Source organism: Pimephales promelas, chromosome 12, assembly GCF_988280905.1.
Source record: "Pimephales promelas chromosome 12, fPimPro1.hap1.1, whole genome shotgun sequence".
In the NCBI taxonomy this organism is placed as follows: domain Eukaryota; kingdom Metazoa; phylum Chordata; class Actinopteri; order Cypriniformes; family Leuciscidae; genus Pimephales; species Pimephales promelas.
Window position 1 is genome coordinate 7,183,674 of NC_142780.1, and position 15,242 is coordinate 7,198,915.

Here is a 15,242-nt window from a genome sequence, read left to right on the forward strand (position 1 = left end):
GACAGACTCGTTACACTGTTTTGTATTTATTGTTTCACACAGTTAAAACATAACTTTTCCTCATGCCCTTACTTAACATTTGTCTTTCATTTCAAAGTCTGAACGACATGCTTGGAACTAGCAAACTCCTCAGGACTAAAAAAGGAGGAAAAAACGATCTGGCACAATTTAAAATAGCATGGTAAATAAATAACCTGGAACCAGAACAAAACAGGTCACAAATATTGTTCGCACAGCAAATAAAACGTTAAGTGGGCTATAGCGAAATCAAATCACAAGGCTGAAATGGACTACTATAACACTAATTAATTAATGGCTGAAGTTACATTTCCCCTCTAACTTTTTCACATCAGGCTTGGCCGCTGTCAGACTTATGCGCAAACAGTCCTCCAAAGACTGGGTTGACAGACGGTTCCTCTCGTGCGTTTAAATCGAGTTCATCTTGGAGAACGCAGCCTCACAGGTGTAGGTTGAACCGAACATGGTGAGCGCATACATAGCCAGCATCTTCAATGTGCCATAGACCTCGGGACAAGATATCCAAAACGCGCTCAGGTTTTCAGCACCACTGAGAGCAGCCTTCATAATAATAATAATAATTCGTTACATTTATATAGCGCTTTTCTGGACACGCAAAGCGCTTCACATAGAAGGGGGGGATCTCCTCAACCACCACCAATGTGCAGCATCCACCTGGATGATGCGACGGCAGCCATATTGCGCCAGAACGCTCACCACACACCAGCTTACTGGTGGAGAGGAGACAGTGATGAAGCCAATTGGTGTATATGGGGATGATTAGGAGGCCATGATGGACAGAGGCCACTGGGCGAATTTGGCCAGGATGCCGGGGTTACACCCCTGCTCTTACGAAAGACATCCTGGGATTTTTTATGACCACAGAGAGTCAGGACCTCGGTTTAACGTCTCATCCGAAGGACGGTGCTCTTTTTGACAGCATAGTGTCCCCATCACTTTGCTGGGGCATTAGGACCCACACAGACCACAGGGTGAGCACCCCCTGCTGGCCACACTAACACCTCTACCAGCAGCAACCTGGCTTTCTCAGAAGGTCTCCCATCCAGGTACTAACCAGGCTCAGCCCTGCTTAGCTTTAATGGGCAACCAGTTCATGTCGCCTGCGGCCTGAATTTCAGCCAGCTCGCTCTGAATGGCTGCCTCGTCCAACTGCAGCATTTTCACCGCGTTTGTGGAGAATTCTCCGCTTGGGGTGATGGTGAATGGGTCACGCACAAATCCAATGGCATCCCTGGAAATAAAAAAGTCATCAAATCTAGCAGAGAAGTTGTCTTTTAATTGTGTGATAAATATCTTCATCTTGTCTGTTACGTTGCCTTCTCCCACCGTATTCAGTGTGTTGAAGTGCAGCAGCCTCCCTGACAACAAATCTGCGTGGAACAGATCAAGTTTGTTCCCAAAGGCTTCAAGTTTTTCCACCAAATCCACCACTGATTTTTCTTTTCCTTGCAGCTGTATTTAAAAGGGAGAAAATGCCTGTTAAAAATGCAACATTGCACATGTATCCCATGTCTTGCAAGATGCGGAGATGGTCAGCTGCCGCTTTGGGCTTACTTTGTTTTAAAAAATCCACTACTTGGGCACGGAGTTCAACGAAGCGCTCCAGTGCTTTACCCTTACTCAGCCAGCGCACGTCATTGTGGAGTAACAGGTCTGATGTGCTTAATAATTTTCATTGTTTTTTCCATCACCTCTTTGAGCTCCCCACTTAGTTTTGCGCACAGCACACTTTGATGGATGATACAATGGAGTGCGTTAGTTTTAGGAGCGACAGTCTTTATTCTGCTCACCAGACCCTTATTTTTTCCAATCATGGCAGGTGCACCATCTGTCACTGTCAGGTTGATTTTACCCAGGGACAATCCTTTTAAAAAAATCCTCCAGTTTTCCAAAGATGATGTCCGCAGTGGTGTTGTCCTCGAGTGGAAGCAATAGGCTTGTTTGAGATGCGCCTCGCCTGCAATGTAGTCGAGAGTAGGCGGCTGCAGTAAGAGGAGTAGTGAAAAAAGCGCATTCAAGCCAGACAAATCTAGGTTCTCGCAGTGGATCAGACACCTGTGAGATCAAAGTCTGATATCGCGGGATTCAAGGGATTCACGCTCGTGCACGTGTTGCTAATAAACTGGATGTATTTGGATTTTCACTACTAATTTACAGTATTCATACTATGGTAGTCAATGGGGATTGAGATCTGTTTGATTAAAACATTCTTCCAAATATCTTCCTTTGTGTTCAGCAGAACAAATAAACACATAGAGGTTTGGAACAACATGAAGGTGAGTAAATACTGACTGAATTTTCATTTTTGGGTGAACTAACCCTTTAAGAGTTGTGTTGCTTGGAGTGAGTTTTGCAGGAGTTGTCTACTGTTTTGCTCAGGTGACTGCTGCTGTGCAGACTGGAGTTAGAGTTTTGCACGTTTAGCTCCAGTTGTGCTCACTCTCGTTTAGCAATCGAAAAAAAACTGTAAACTGTCAACTGCAGTCAGTTACCTGTTTGTCTGTTTTGGTCTTATCTTATTTAAAATGTGTTTTTTACACTTACAAAAATGGACTTTAAAGTGTCTTCAACTGATGTAATCCAACCGTGACTGGGTTTATGTGATTCCCGCTGGTGCACGGAGGTGGTGTGTTCTGCTGTGTGGTGCTTCACCCGGCCTACTTGACCGCGTTTGTAGTGTGGTTGCTGCGACAAAGCGGGGAGATCTTTGTCCGGAAGATTTTGTGGCGTGGTTGCCGTCCCGTCGGGTGTTCCCGTTTGCTGTTTGGAGTCCTGGAGTTTGTACTCATTGGGTCTCATTCATGAAACATTCGTAAATATACGAGTAAATATGAGAGTGATTTACGCGTAAAGAGACCTTCCCGAAAACTCTTCTCCTGATTCACAAATACTTTGTAAATGTCAGATGTGATCGTGAAATGTGTGTGTGTGTGTGTTAATGAATTCCAACCAGTCGTAAATGGGACGCGCGTGCACATTCATTCTCAATTACCATAAATCCCGCCCATTATATCCGACTAACAATAGCATATAATAACATGAATGTGAATGAAAAAGAAAGATTTCTCGGATGCAGAAATTGAAGTATTATTATCAGAAGTTTATTCAAAACGTCACATTTTATTTTCAAGCGTGTACCAGGTCCTATAAAAAAGGAAGCTTGGCAGCATATTACAGATGCAGTTAATGGAGTTTCATCTGTTAATCGAACAGTCCCAGAAGTGAAAAGAAAATGGTTCGACATTAAGCTTGACAGCAAAAAACGAATTAGTTCACTTCCGAAAAATTGTATTCAAACTGGAGGAGCTCAACCATCGCAGATGATATTACTAGCTCCCATAATACAAGTAAAAAGAAAAAACGTAAGTAATTAATAAACATAATATTTTTTCAAAATGCTTTTTAAATATGTACTAGATTAAGGTGAATTAAAATGCAGCCTTATTAATGAGCAAAACATTCGGATGTTAATGCGCACCATTTACACGTGGCTGGGAGCAGGTGTAGATTTCTTGCGTACCAACTAACATTTTGGAAAACACAAACATTTTAATGAATCCGAAAATTTACGCCAGAACCACTTTACACACGATTTACACAAAAATTTGTTCTGCTCGTGTTTCATGAATGAGACCCATTGTGTGGAATTCGAGATGCAGTTCGACGTGGATTGCTCGTTGTACCCACCTCACCCCTACTCTGCCTACTTCACGTTTACTCTGCTGGCCGCTGCTCATTCTGTTTGGACAGCTGGTCAGATTTGTGTTGTGACGTCCCTGTCAGTCCTTCCTGAAAATGTGTTGGCGGACGCATTGTCCCGAGCACCTGTGTCCTGAGAGTAATGTATTGCTTCATCTTTATTGTGTTTATTATTGTGTTCTTTTCTAGGTTCCAGGTTAAGAAATGGTGAGGGTATGGAAGCAAATGAGATGTGTTCTGATACAGAGTCAAAGTAACCTCGATGTGCTTGGATACATGGAGTTTTCTGTGGAGACGAAAGCCGCCTTTCCACTGCACACGACAAACGACTGCCGTGGTACCGGAAGTCATTCATTTCCAATGTAGAGTCGTACGGGAGCTCCCGGGAGTTCCGATCATATGCGTGTGCGGAAAATTCGGATCCGATTTGAGCTTTGGATCCGTTGAAATATCTGAACTTCTGCGGCTAGACCGTATGCGACCGGCCAACCGGAAGTGATGTATTCTAATAAAAACTATGAGTGTGAGCCTAGAATTACAAATATTTTAACTCTTTAATGTTTTTCTGTAAACACTCTTTCTGTAAAATATTGGTTATAATTAACTATAGCAGAAAAAATATTTTATAATTATTAAATCAATATATTAATTAGCTCTATATGTTTTTATTTGAGATGTATTGAGGGTCATTTGTTTTGTGTAGATATTTATGCATGCATTACATTCATTAAAATCATTAATTTTACCATTGTGAATATCCGAGGGTAACGGTTGCTTCACGACCAATTTCAAAGTTCCGTGCAACTGACACCAGGGGGCGAAATACGACAATCGAATGCGAATGTCGTGTGCAGTGGAAAGGCGGCTTTACCCTATACGTCTATCTTTGGTCTCATTAAACTATAGTTTGTTCCATGGCAAAAAAATATAGTTTTTGAGGTTTCATAACTATGGCTATTTAACTTTAACAACATTTTTTTTATATTATCTTCACTGTATGAGCAATAAAATAAAATGACATAACCCTGTCTCTGTTTGATAAATGTCAATAAAAATCAATGTTTCATATTTTTAAAATGAAAACAAAAAATCATGTTCATTTTGTTATAAATGCAGTGAAGAGAATCGCGTTGCCTGAACCACATGGCCATTAGGCTAATATGTTGTTTTTTTGTTAATGAAAAGAGGCAGAGTGGTGTTTTATAACACTTCATTTTATTGTTGACGAAAAGATGCAGAGTTGTAGCAAATTTTGTTTTATTGTTGCCTAAAATATAGGCTATATAAAGAGATAACTGGAGTAGCCATTTTGAGTGTGGCATAGTTGTTGGTGCCAGACGGGCCGGTCTGAGTATTTCACAATCTGCTCAGTTACTGGGATTTTCACGCACAACCATTTCTAGGGTTCACAAAGAATGGTGTGAAAAGGGAAAAACATCCAGTATGCAGCAGTCCTGTGGGCGAAAATGCTTTGTTGATGCTAGAGGTCAGAGGAGAATGGGCCGGCTGATTCAAGCTGATAGAAGAGCAACTTTGACTGAAATAACCACTCGTTACAACCAAGGTATGCAGCAAAGCATTTGTGAAGCCACAACACACACATCCTTAAGGCGGATGGGCTACAACAGCGGAAGACCCCACTGGGTACCACTCATCCCAACTTCAAATAGGAAAAAGAGGCTACAATTTGCAAAAGCTCACCAAAATTGGACAGTTGAAGACTGGAAAAATGTTGCCTGGTCTGATGAGTCTCGTTTTCTGTTGAGATATTCAGATGGTAGAGTCAGAATTTGGCCTAAACTGAATAAGAACATTCATCCATCATGCCTTGTTACCACTTTGCAGGCTGGTGGTGGTGGTTTAATGGTGTAATGGGGATGTTTTCTTGGCACACTTTAGGCCCTTAGTGCCATCTGGGCATTGTTTAAATGCCACAGCCAACCTGAGCATTGTTTCTGACCATGTCCATCCCTTTATGGCCACCATGTACCCATTCTTCCAGCAAGATAATGGACCATGTCACAAATCTCGAATCGTTTCAAATTGGTTTCTCGAACATGACAATGAGTTCACTGTACTAAAATGCCCCCCACAATCACCAGATCTCAACCCAATAGAGCATATTTGGGATGTGATGGAACGGGAGCTTCATGCCCTGGATGAGCATCCCACAAATCTCAATCAATTGCAAGATGCAATCCTATCAATATGGGCCAACATTTCTAAAGAATGCTTTCAGCACCTTGTTGAATCAATGCCACATATAAGGCGAAAGGGGGTCAAACACAGTATTAGTTTGGTGTTCCTAATTATCCTTTTGGTGAGTGTATGTCACAGTAGGAAAAAAAAGTCTTCCGTTCAATCCACTAATTTTATTATGATATTTGTTTGAATAATTTGAGAAGAATGATGGGTAATGGAGCTTCTCACTACAGATGAGCACAGCATCAACTGCAGAAGCTCTCTGATTCTCTCATAAATGCAAGAGTGGCTCTAATGAAAAGTAAAAGAACACTGATTGACAAGTTTTTCCTCTGCATCCTTATTCTCACAGAAGTGGTTTTCATCAAATGATGATGAAATGCTCTTTTAATTGGAGCCAGCCAGGTGTTCAGTGGAAACGAGCTCCATGGAGGATTGTTTAAAACCAGTGAGTCTTGATGTCTTTCAGCCTGTGGTATCTCCACATTGTCCATCTCTATGATGGCGTAACGTCTGTGTGAGAGACGTCTGGACCATGACTGTCCTTTCCCATAACCTTCCTTATGTCAGATAGGATTCACATAACATAAGTTCATTGCTTTGTAATGCCAAATTCTTTTTTCTTCTTTTTCTGCACCATCATTAAGAAGCAGAGCGGTGTGCGACTCCACCACATTATTAGATGTGAAATCTAAAAATCCACATGAAACCTTCAATCTGTTTTATCATGTTAGCAGGTGGTGTGTGCCAAAATGATTATGTGAAAGGTGTTGATTATTGAATTAGCCATGTCAGCCACTAATGATAATTATATTTGTTCAAAGGCCATGCTGGGATATGAATTACTGTGCCGTTTTCTAAACACCAAATTATTTTCATGTCATTGCAGTTAACAAAATATATGTTCTATATGTGAGCGGTATCTTATGCCACCTCGGGGGTAAATGTATTTTATAAACACTCCCAACTACAGGGTTTCCAAACAAATGGAAAGAACAAGCAGAGCGGTGTACAATCTTTATTTGATGCTACAAAGGATAAAAGAATATACATATATATAATAGAATCACCCAAGTTGAGGGAACAATGCGAAATTACAATTTCATTCACACAAAATAGATAAATAAATCCTGATATTACACGCAGTCACCTGAGAAATCGGATCTTGGACACGACAGTCAATTTCAATATCCCATGGGATAAGTTAACATTTGAAAATGAGAAAAAAAAGAAAAGAAAACAAAAGTCAAGCCACCTCAAATCACACCATCATGCAATTATATAACCAAAACCACAACCCACACAATAAGCAAACAAAATAAATCAAATAAATCCTCCCAGTTCCCACAGTAATTCTTGATGGTACCAGGAATTGACGTCAAACAAGATCACGAGAACTCAATTCACAAGCAACAACAAATAAAATAAAAGAAAAAATAGAATGAAATCAAATTATAACAAAAGTATCAGATTCAAGAAAATATAATTAAACCAACCAATATAACAAAAAGTTTATAGGGAAAGAAAATACAATGAAAATCAACCAATAGAACAAAATTAATCCATACCCAAACCATGCGCTCGCATCTACACACACTCACATAAAACCCTGCACACGGGTGCATCTATCATAGTACTCTGTGGGACTTGAGGGCACAATTTCTTCAGCCTCAACAGCACAACACCACTGGTCGCCGTAACGAGCCACCACACAGCAGCAAAGCAACAGCGGGCAGATATCAATAAAATAAGTACCCAATTTAATCATTAACCCCACATACACTATCTAAAAGGACGTATTTGGTTAAAAAACAACTCTTAAAGTACTATATAAACTTACCTGCAGCACAATCGACTGGCCCTCGGTACGATCAGTAAGAACGGTAAGCAACCACCAGTGCGGCCTTGTTTACACTACATAAACGAGCAATCATTAGAACCGACACTACTACCAAATGCAACATATCAATGCAGTAGCGTACCTTCAAATGTTTGTGAAGTTGGACATTCGCAGGCCCACGGCAAGAGTCAAAAGAAGAGAATTTCCCACTTATGCAGTCTACCATCTCGCTCAATGCTTAACGCATATTAAGTAGCTTCTCTTTGCGACACGATGACGCCGCCTGCATACCATGCCGGAGAGAAAAAAAAACGAAAATCACAGTAAATCTCTGCGTTTTTAAAGGGGCCGTGAGTTTCCGCGTACTTAAAGGGGCTGTGAGCTTCCGCCTTAAGGGGTCACCCCATTACATTCTACATTCTATTTCATTCGTCCCGATGATCCAATCTACAACCATGGCTGGAAAGGGCAATCCTGGGACTGACCAGGTTGAAATGGAGCATTTACAGGCCCTCTGATTCGGTACTGATGCCAGCAAATGGCCCATTGGGGCACGGACTGGTGGCTGATTTGATTTTGCAATAACACACTGACTACATTCCTGGCATTGCTTCCTAATATCCGCATCCATCCCCGGCCAATAACACCGCCTGCGTATCAGCTCATAGGTACGCTCCCTACCTTGATGGCCATGAGCACTATGCAATAGCTGAAAAACCTCTGGATGAAAAAGCTCCAGGAACACTAACTGATCCACCTCCTCTCCCCCATCAGGTAGTTTTAAATGACGATACAACATGCCATCTCTCTTGAACAACCAACTCCACTGACGGAGTAATTCCAAACATCTTTTGGACATAGACTGACGTTGTTCCTTAGTTGGATACACTTTAGAGGAAAAAAACCCAAGAGCTGGACCGATGACTGCATCCTGCTCCTGTGCCCGTCGTAAATCTATTTTCGATGGTTGTAGAAAAAGCAGAAATTTCTCTCTGTACTGCCTCTACAGGCCTCTCCTTATCCAGCAATTCTACCAGAGTGGCCGGCAAAGCGGTTCCACACTCTTGCTGGAGAGGTGTCACAGTGTACTGCCTAGACAATGCGTCTGCATTACCGTTAGCATGGCCAGGGCGATACCGAATATCGAAATCAAACGCAGCTAGCTGGGAAGCCCAGCGTTGCTCCAAAGCACCGAGTTTGGCTGTCTTCAAATAGCTCAAGGGATTATTATCTGTATAAATTAAGCACTTCTGCCCTAAAAGATAATCCCTGAACTTTTCAGTTAGAGCCCATTTTAATTCCAATAACTCTAACTTCATGGAGCTATAATTTTGCATATTACGTTCGGTGGGTCTAAGACCCCTGCTAGCATATGCCACTGGCCTCATCTTACCATCCCTCTCCTGCCCAAGCACTGCCCCTAACCCAGAGTGGCTAGCATCAATCTCCAACACAAATGGGAGAGAGAAACCTGCGTACGCCAAAACAGGAGCTGACACCAATCGCTGCTTCAAAGTCTGAGGAGCCTGCTCACACTCCTCAGTCCAACAGCTTTCAATTGACTTCCACAAACCCTTCTTCTTCTTCGTCCCTACCAAGCTTGCAACCAGCCGACGTAACGGGGAAGCCAACTGAGCAAATCCCTCGACAAAACGCCTATAATAACTTGCAAACCCTAAAAACGACCGCAGTTCACCCACATTAGTTGGATGCTTCCACTCTGCAACTGTGCTGATCTTAGCAGGATCAGTAGACACCCCCTCTTTAGACACTAGATGTCCCAGGTAACCAACTTCTTGCCGGGAAAAGCAACATTTTTCCAACTTGGCCTTGAGTACCTCTTTCTGAAGTTGGACAAAGACCATTTCCAATCTCTCCAAGTGCTGTGCAATGGTAGATGAGAAAACAATAATGTCGTCTAAATAAAGCAACAATGTCTGGAACCTTTGGTCACCGAACATGCGCTCCATAAGCCGTTGAAATGTACTAGGTGCATTGCACAACCCAAAGGGCATTCGATTAAACGCAAATAACCCAAAGGGTGTGCAAAAGGTGGTCTTACACTTATCTCCCTCTGCCACAGGAACCTGGTTGTAGCCACTGGCAAGGTCCAATGTGGAAAACCACTGGGCTCCACACAGGGCATCCAGGGACTCCTCAATCCGAGGCAGAGGAAAAGCATCCTTCCATGTCTTACTATTCAACTGCCTGTAATCAACGCAAAGACGCATCTGACCATCTTTTTTTCTTACGACTACAATCGGAGAGGCGTAGGGACTAGAACTCTCTCTGATCACCTGACTGCAGCAATTGGTAAATATGCTGATTAACTGCCTCATAGTCTGAAGGGGGCAAACATCGATACCTTTGCCGTATTGGGTCTGTATCGAGCAGAGGAATCTCATGGGTAATGAGCTTAGTACACCCCAAGTCACCCTCTTAAGCTGAAAAGACAGATCTATATGCATGAAAAAGGGACTTAACCTGAGCCTGATCATCCTGAGGCAGCTGAGACAAATCCATATTCTGGATCGCCTCCTCCATTTTATCTATTTTGACTGATTGCGATGCAATAGTGGCTTGGTGAACGAATTGTCCCTCTGATGGTACAACATCACACCCCTCTGAATGTGAAACCGTCTCGAATTTCCACAATGTTCCCACCACAACATGAGGCTGCAATAAGGGCTAAAAATAAACTCACTCCAAAAACACACACACAAAAAAATTTCAAACACATACAACAAAGCACCACAAGATTAGGTACACACCTCTGCTTGAAAACAAAACCCTGCCGAACTACGCCAAATGTGAGCGGTATCTTATGCCACCTCGGGGGTAAATGTATTTTATAAACACTCCCAACTACAGGGTTTCCAAACAAATGGAAAGAACAAGCAGAGCGGTGTACAATCTTTATTTCATGCTACAAAAGATAAAAGAATATACATATATACATATATGCTGTCAAGTAATAATAATATCTCTAAGAACATAAATTTTTTTAAAATCTTTTTATTCATTGATTTTGTCACTCACACAACATATACAGTATATAGTATACTCAACAGATAGACCTACCGCAGCTCGTATGTAAAAAAATCACACGCGGCTGGGTTGATGGCTGATTTAGTCACGTAGACAGATCCTGACAGCTTTTAGTTACAGCGTTCAGGAACCGTAAACTATGAACTAAATTAATATTGTTATTACTGGTAAAGGTACCGGACATTTTCTCACTGGTTCCCAAACTCCCAACATGCACAGTTGCACATGCACACACATCTGTGCAACTGTCATTGTACGTAGGCTACGTCAGCGTTACATTATCTCATCCCATCTCACCAACAGTTTAATACTCGCACATCCAAACGTAGTCGGAAAAGGGCCTCGATCGTCTTCTTCTGATTGCATGAACGTTCCGAAACAACAGTCGCGGTCATAAATCAGCCGCTCACGAACCTTGCCATTGCCGCCAATTGTCCACTTTGTATTGAAATGTCTTCTTTTACTTTTCTTTTTCTCATCCTCATCTTTTTGTTGGTTGTTTGTTTCAGCTGGCTTCTTTACCCCAGTAATGTGCCGCCACATTTTAGCTAAAGTCAAACGCAATGGCGGACTTAGTTGAAATGTAAAAATCCTAATGAATCACTCAATTCTCATTGGCTACCTGCCAATGTGGCAGGTAGATTGACAGTGTTACCCGCCAATAGGAAAATTCACCCGCATTTGGCAGGTGGTCGGGTGTTAATTTCAGGCCCTGTATATATATATATATATATATATATATATATATATATATAATTCAATCACCCAAGTTGAGGGAACAATGCAAAATTACAATTTCATTCACATAAAATAGATAAATAAATCCTGATATTACACGCAGTCACCTGAGAATTTGGATCTTGGACACGACAGTCAATTTCAATATCCCATGGGATAAGTTAACATTTGAAAATGAGAAAAAAAAGAAAACAAAAGTCAAGCCACCTCAAATCAAACAATCATGCAATTATATAACCAAAACCACAACCCACACAATAAGCAAACAAAATAAGTCAAATAAATCCTCCCAGTTCCCACAGTAATTCTTGATGGTACCAGGAATTGACGTCAAACAAGATCACGAGAACACAATTCACAAGCAACAACAAATAAAAAAAATTTAAAAAATACAATGAAATCAAATTATAACAAAAGTATCAGATTCAAGAAAATAAAATTAAACCAACCAATATACCAAAAAGTTTATAAGGGAAAAAAATACAATGAAAATCAACCAATACAACAAAATTAATCCATACCCAAATAATCTCAACACACACACACACTTGCACCAATTTCACTTAAACACGCGCTTGCATTAACATACACTTAACAAAGACTCGACCACATACAACCATGCGCTCGCATCTACACACACTCACATAAAACCCTGCGCACGGGTGCATCTATCATAGTACTCTGTGGGACTTGAGCGCACAATTTCTTCAGCCTCAACAGCACAATACCACTGGTCGCCGTAACGAGCCACCACACAGCAGCAAAACAACAGCGGGCAGATATCTATAAAATAAGTACCCAATTTAATCATTAACCCCACATACACTATCTAAAAGGACGTATTTGGTTAAAAAACAAATCTTAAAGTACTCTATAAACTTACCTGCAGCACAATCGACTGGCCCTCGGTACGATCAGTAAGAACGGTAAGCAACCACCAGTGCGGCCTTGTTTACACTACATAAATCAGCAATCATTAGAACCGACACTACTACCAAATGCAACATATCAACACAGTAGTGTACCTTCAAATGTTTGTGAAGTTGGACATTCGCAGGCCCACGGCAAGAGTCAAAAGAAGAGAATTTCCCACTTATGCAGTCTACCATCTCGCTCAATGCTTAACGTTAGGGTGACCATATTTTAGTTTTTGGAAAACAGGACGGGGGGTGTGGTTGATGGGCGGGGCATGATTTTGGGGAGGCGTGGTTAAGGGGTGGGGGAGAATGCATCAAAAAAATACTTGACAAATGCATTCACAACCTTGCAACTATGTTATTGTATTTCAATATATAAAGTAATACATCCTTTCCATTCAATGTTTGGCCCGCAACAATAGAATACAATTTAAAAAAAAACCTTTAGCATTTAACACCTTTTACATGACATTATTTCTTTTCATGGCCATAGCATAGATTAAAAATCTACTACTAAAATAAAATAAAAAAATATACTAGGCCTACACTATTTCAGTAAAAAAAACAAAAAAACAAAAAAAAAAACAATTTGAATCCTCCTGATGTACTCTTAGCCTATACTTTCTTTATGTGGGCTTCTAGGTCGCTATCACCTTGACACTGACACGTACGTGCCAGCTTTGCTTTGCAGTTCATGCATTCTGCTTTACACGGATCCCGACCGAAACGAAAACACTGGAATTTTCTCTGTACAATCATCTGTGAATTTACATTTGAGCTTTTTTTTTTTTTTAACGCTGTTAGCTACTTACATCTTACCTCGCACTTGACCGTAAACTGAAGCGTCTGAAGCGTCACACTGCTAAAATTCTGTGAACGTAAATTCCGCCTACTTTGATTTGATTGGTCATTTCAAATATTCTGACAAGCAGTGACAGACCAATGAGGCTGCGATGAACACACACACACACAGGCCTCTGATGATTCTGAGTCTGACGTGCTCTGTGCTTGACGCTGCGGATTGAGGAACACGCTGTGTTATAACGAGGGGGTGAAGCCAAAGTCATATGTTTTGTGTGCAAAGGCAAGCGTGTATTTAAAGTACACGCTAAATGGCCTAATGAAAAATAAGGAAAACCAGGAAATTTTCATCACTTTTTAAAAAACAGACAGGACGGCCAGGACAGGACGTGAAAACAGGACATGTCCTGGGAAAACAGGACGTTTGGTCACCCTACTTAACGCATATTAAGTAGCTTCTGTTTGCGACACGATGACGCCGCCTGCATACCATGCCGGAGAGAAAAAAAAAAGAAATCACAGTAAATCTCTGCGTTTTTAAAGGGGCCGTGAGCTTCCGCGTTCTTAAAGGGGCCGTGAGCTTCCGCCTTAAGGGGTCACCCCATTACATTCATATACTGTATATTGAGGAGACTGGGGCTAGTTGTCACATTTTTTTCCTCTAGTGAAGATTTCTTTATTATTATTTCTTTTTTCCCATTTCTGTACAGACATAAACCTTAAAGTTTTGACTACAAAAAAAGCTGTAACAACATGAAAGACAAAATTAATTAAACAACAAAACATGTAAAATGTATTGTAAAAGCGTAATCAACAAATTTATACATTAAAAACACATGTGATCAAATAAAATATATTTCTTAACCATTTTCTCAACCTGTCATCTCCTTCATCGATTAAATTCTTACAATTTTACTTCGCAAGAGCAAGATTCCCATCAGTATGGTGGGTATTAAGGATCCCATAGCGTCAACAACCTGACTGATTTCACCCAAAAGGGAACGTCTCAGGTCATGACTGTAACCCAAGTTCCCAGAGTGTGGAATTAGATCCTGCATCTCATTGCCATCATTTCTTGAGTGTCTTCCTATAGCCAATCAGAAGCTGATGACGTTTAATGCAGGCATAGTTTTAATGTGATGTGCCATTTTATGGCATATGACGACCGGCAGCTAAAACAGCAGAATTCAAATAACAGCAAAATTACCGTGATTTCAGAGACTTCAAAGACCGGTTACACAGAAGATTTCCCATATCGACAACAATTTGACAGAGCATTTTGTTTTTACTCAGGGAACTAGGGTTACGAAGGTTAACCCGAGACTTTTACTAAATTTTGTCAGTTGATAATATTTGATATTTTTTTGTCATTGCCAGTAGTTTTAAACTCTTGAAATTAAAGGTTCTTTATTGGCATCTGTAGATAATTAAAATGTTTTTCACACACTCAAAGTTTTTCTTTTAAATATTGTTCACTGAAAGGTTGAATAAGAGATGAAACCATGGACGAAACAATAAATGAAGACGCAGCTGGTCCATTCCGGGAATGTGTCTTTTTTAATTTTCGGAACAAGTTAATAATAGTTTTCGCTTTGAGTGTTTGCTGTGTTTACCAAAACAGAACTTCATCTCCGCCTACAAAAATCCATCCTCCATCTTATGGATTAAAGCAACACAACATGGTAAAAAGATGAAAATTACTTGATTTTACTTTCAATTCCTTTTACATTCTCCAAGGTATTAACATTAACATTTTTTATAACTCCATGTACATTTCTGTACATAAATGTAAGCATTGTGGCAGAAATAATGCAATATTTAGAAAATGTACTCCTGTACTCTTGATACTCAAGTACAAGTTTACTTAAAAAGACGTACTAGTAGTAGTAGTAGTACTTTTACTTGTACTTAAAAGTAGACTATCCTCACTTAATCGCTGGTTGTCTAAGTGGTGTCCG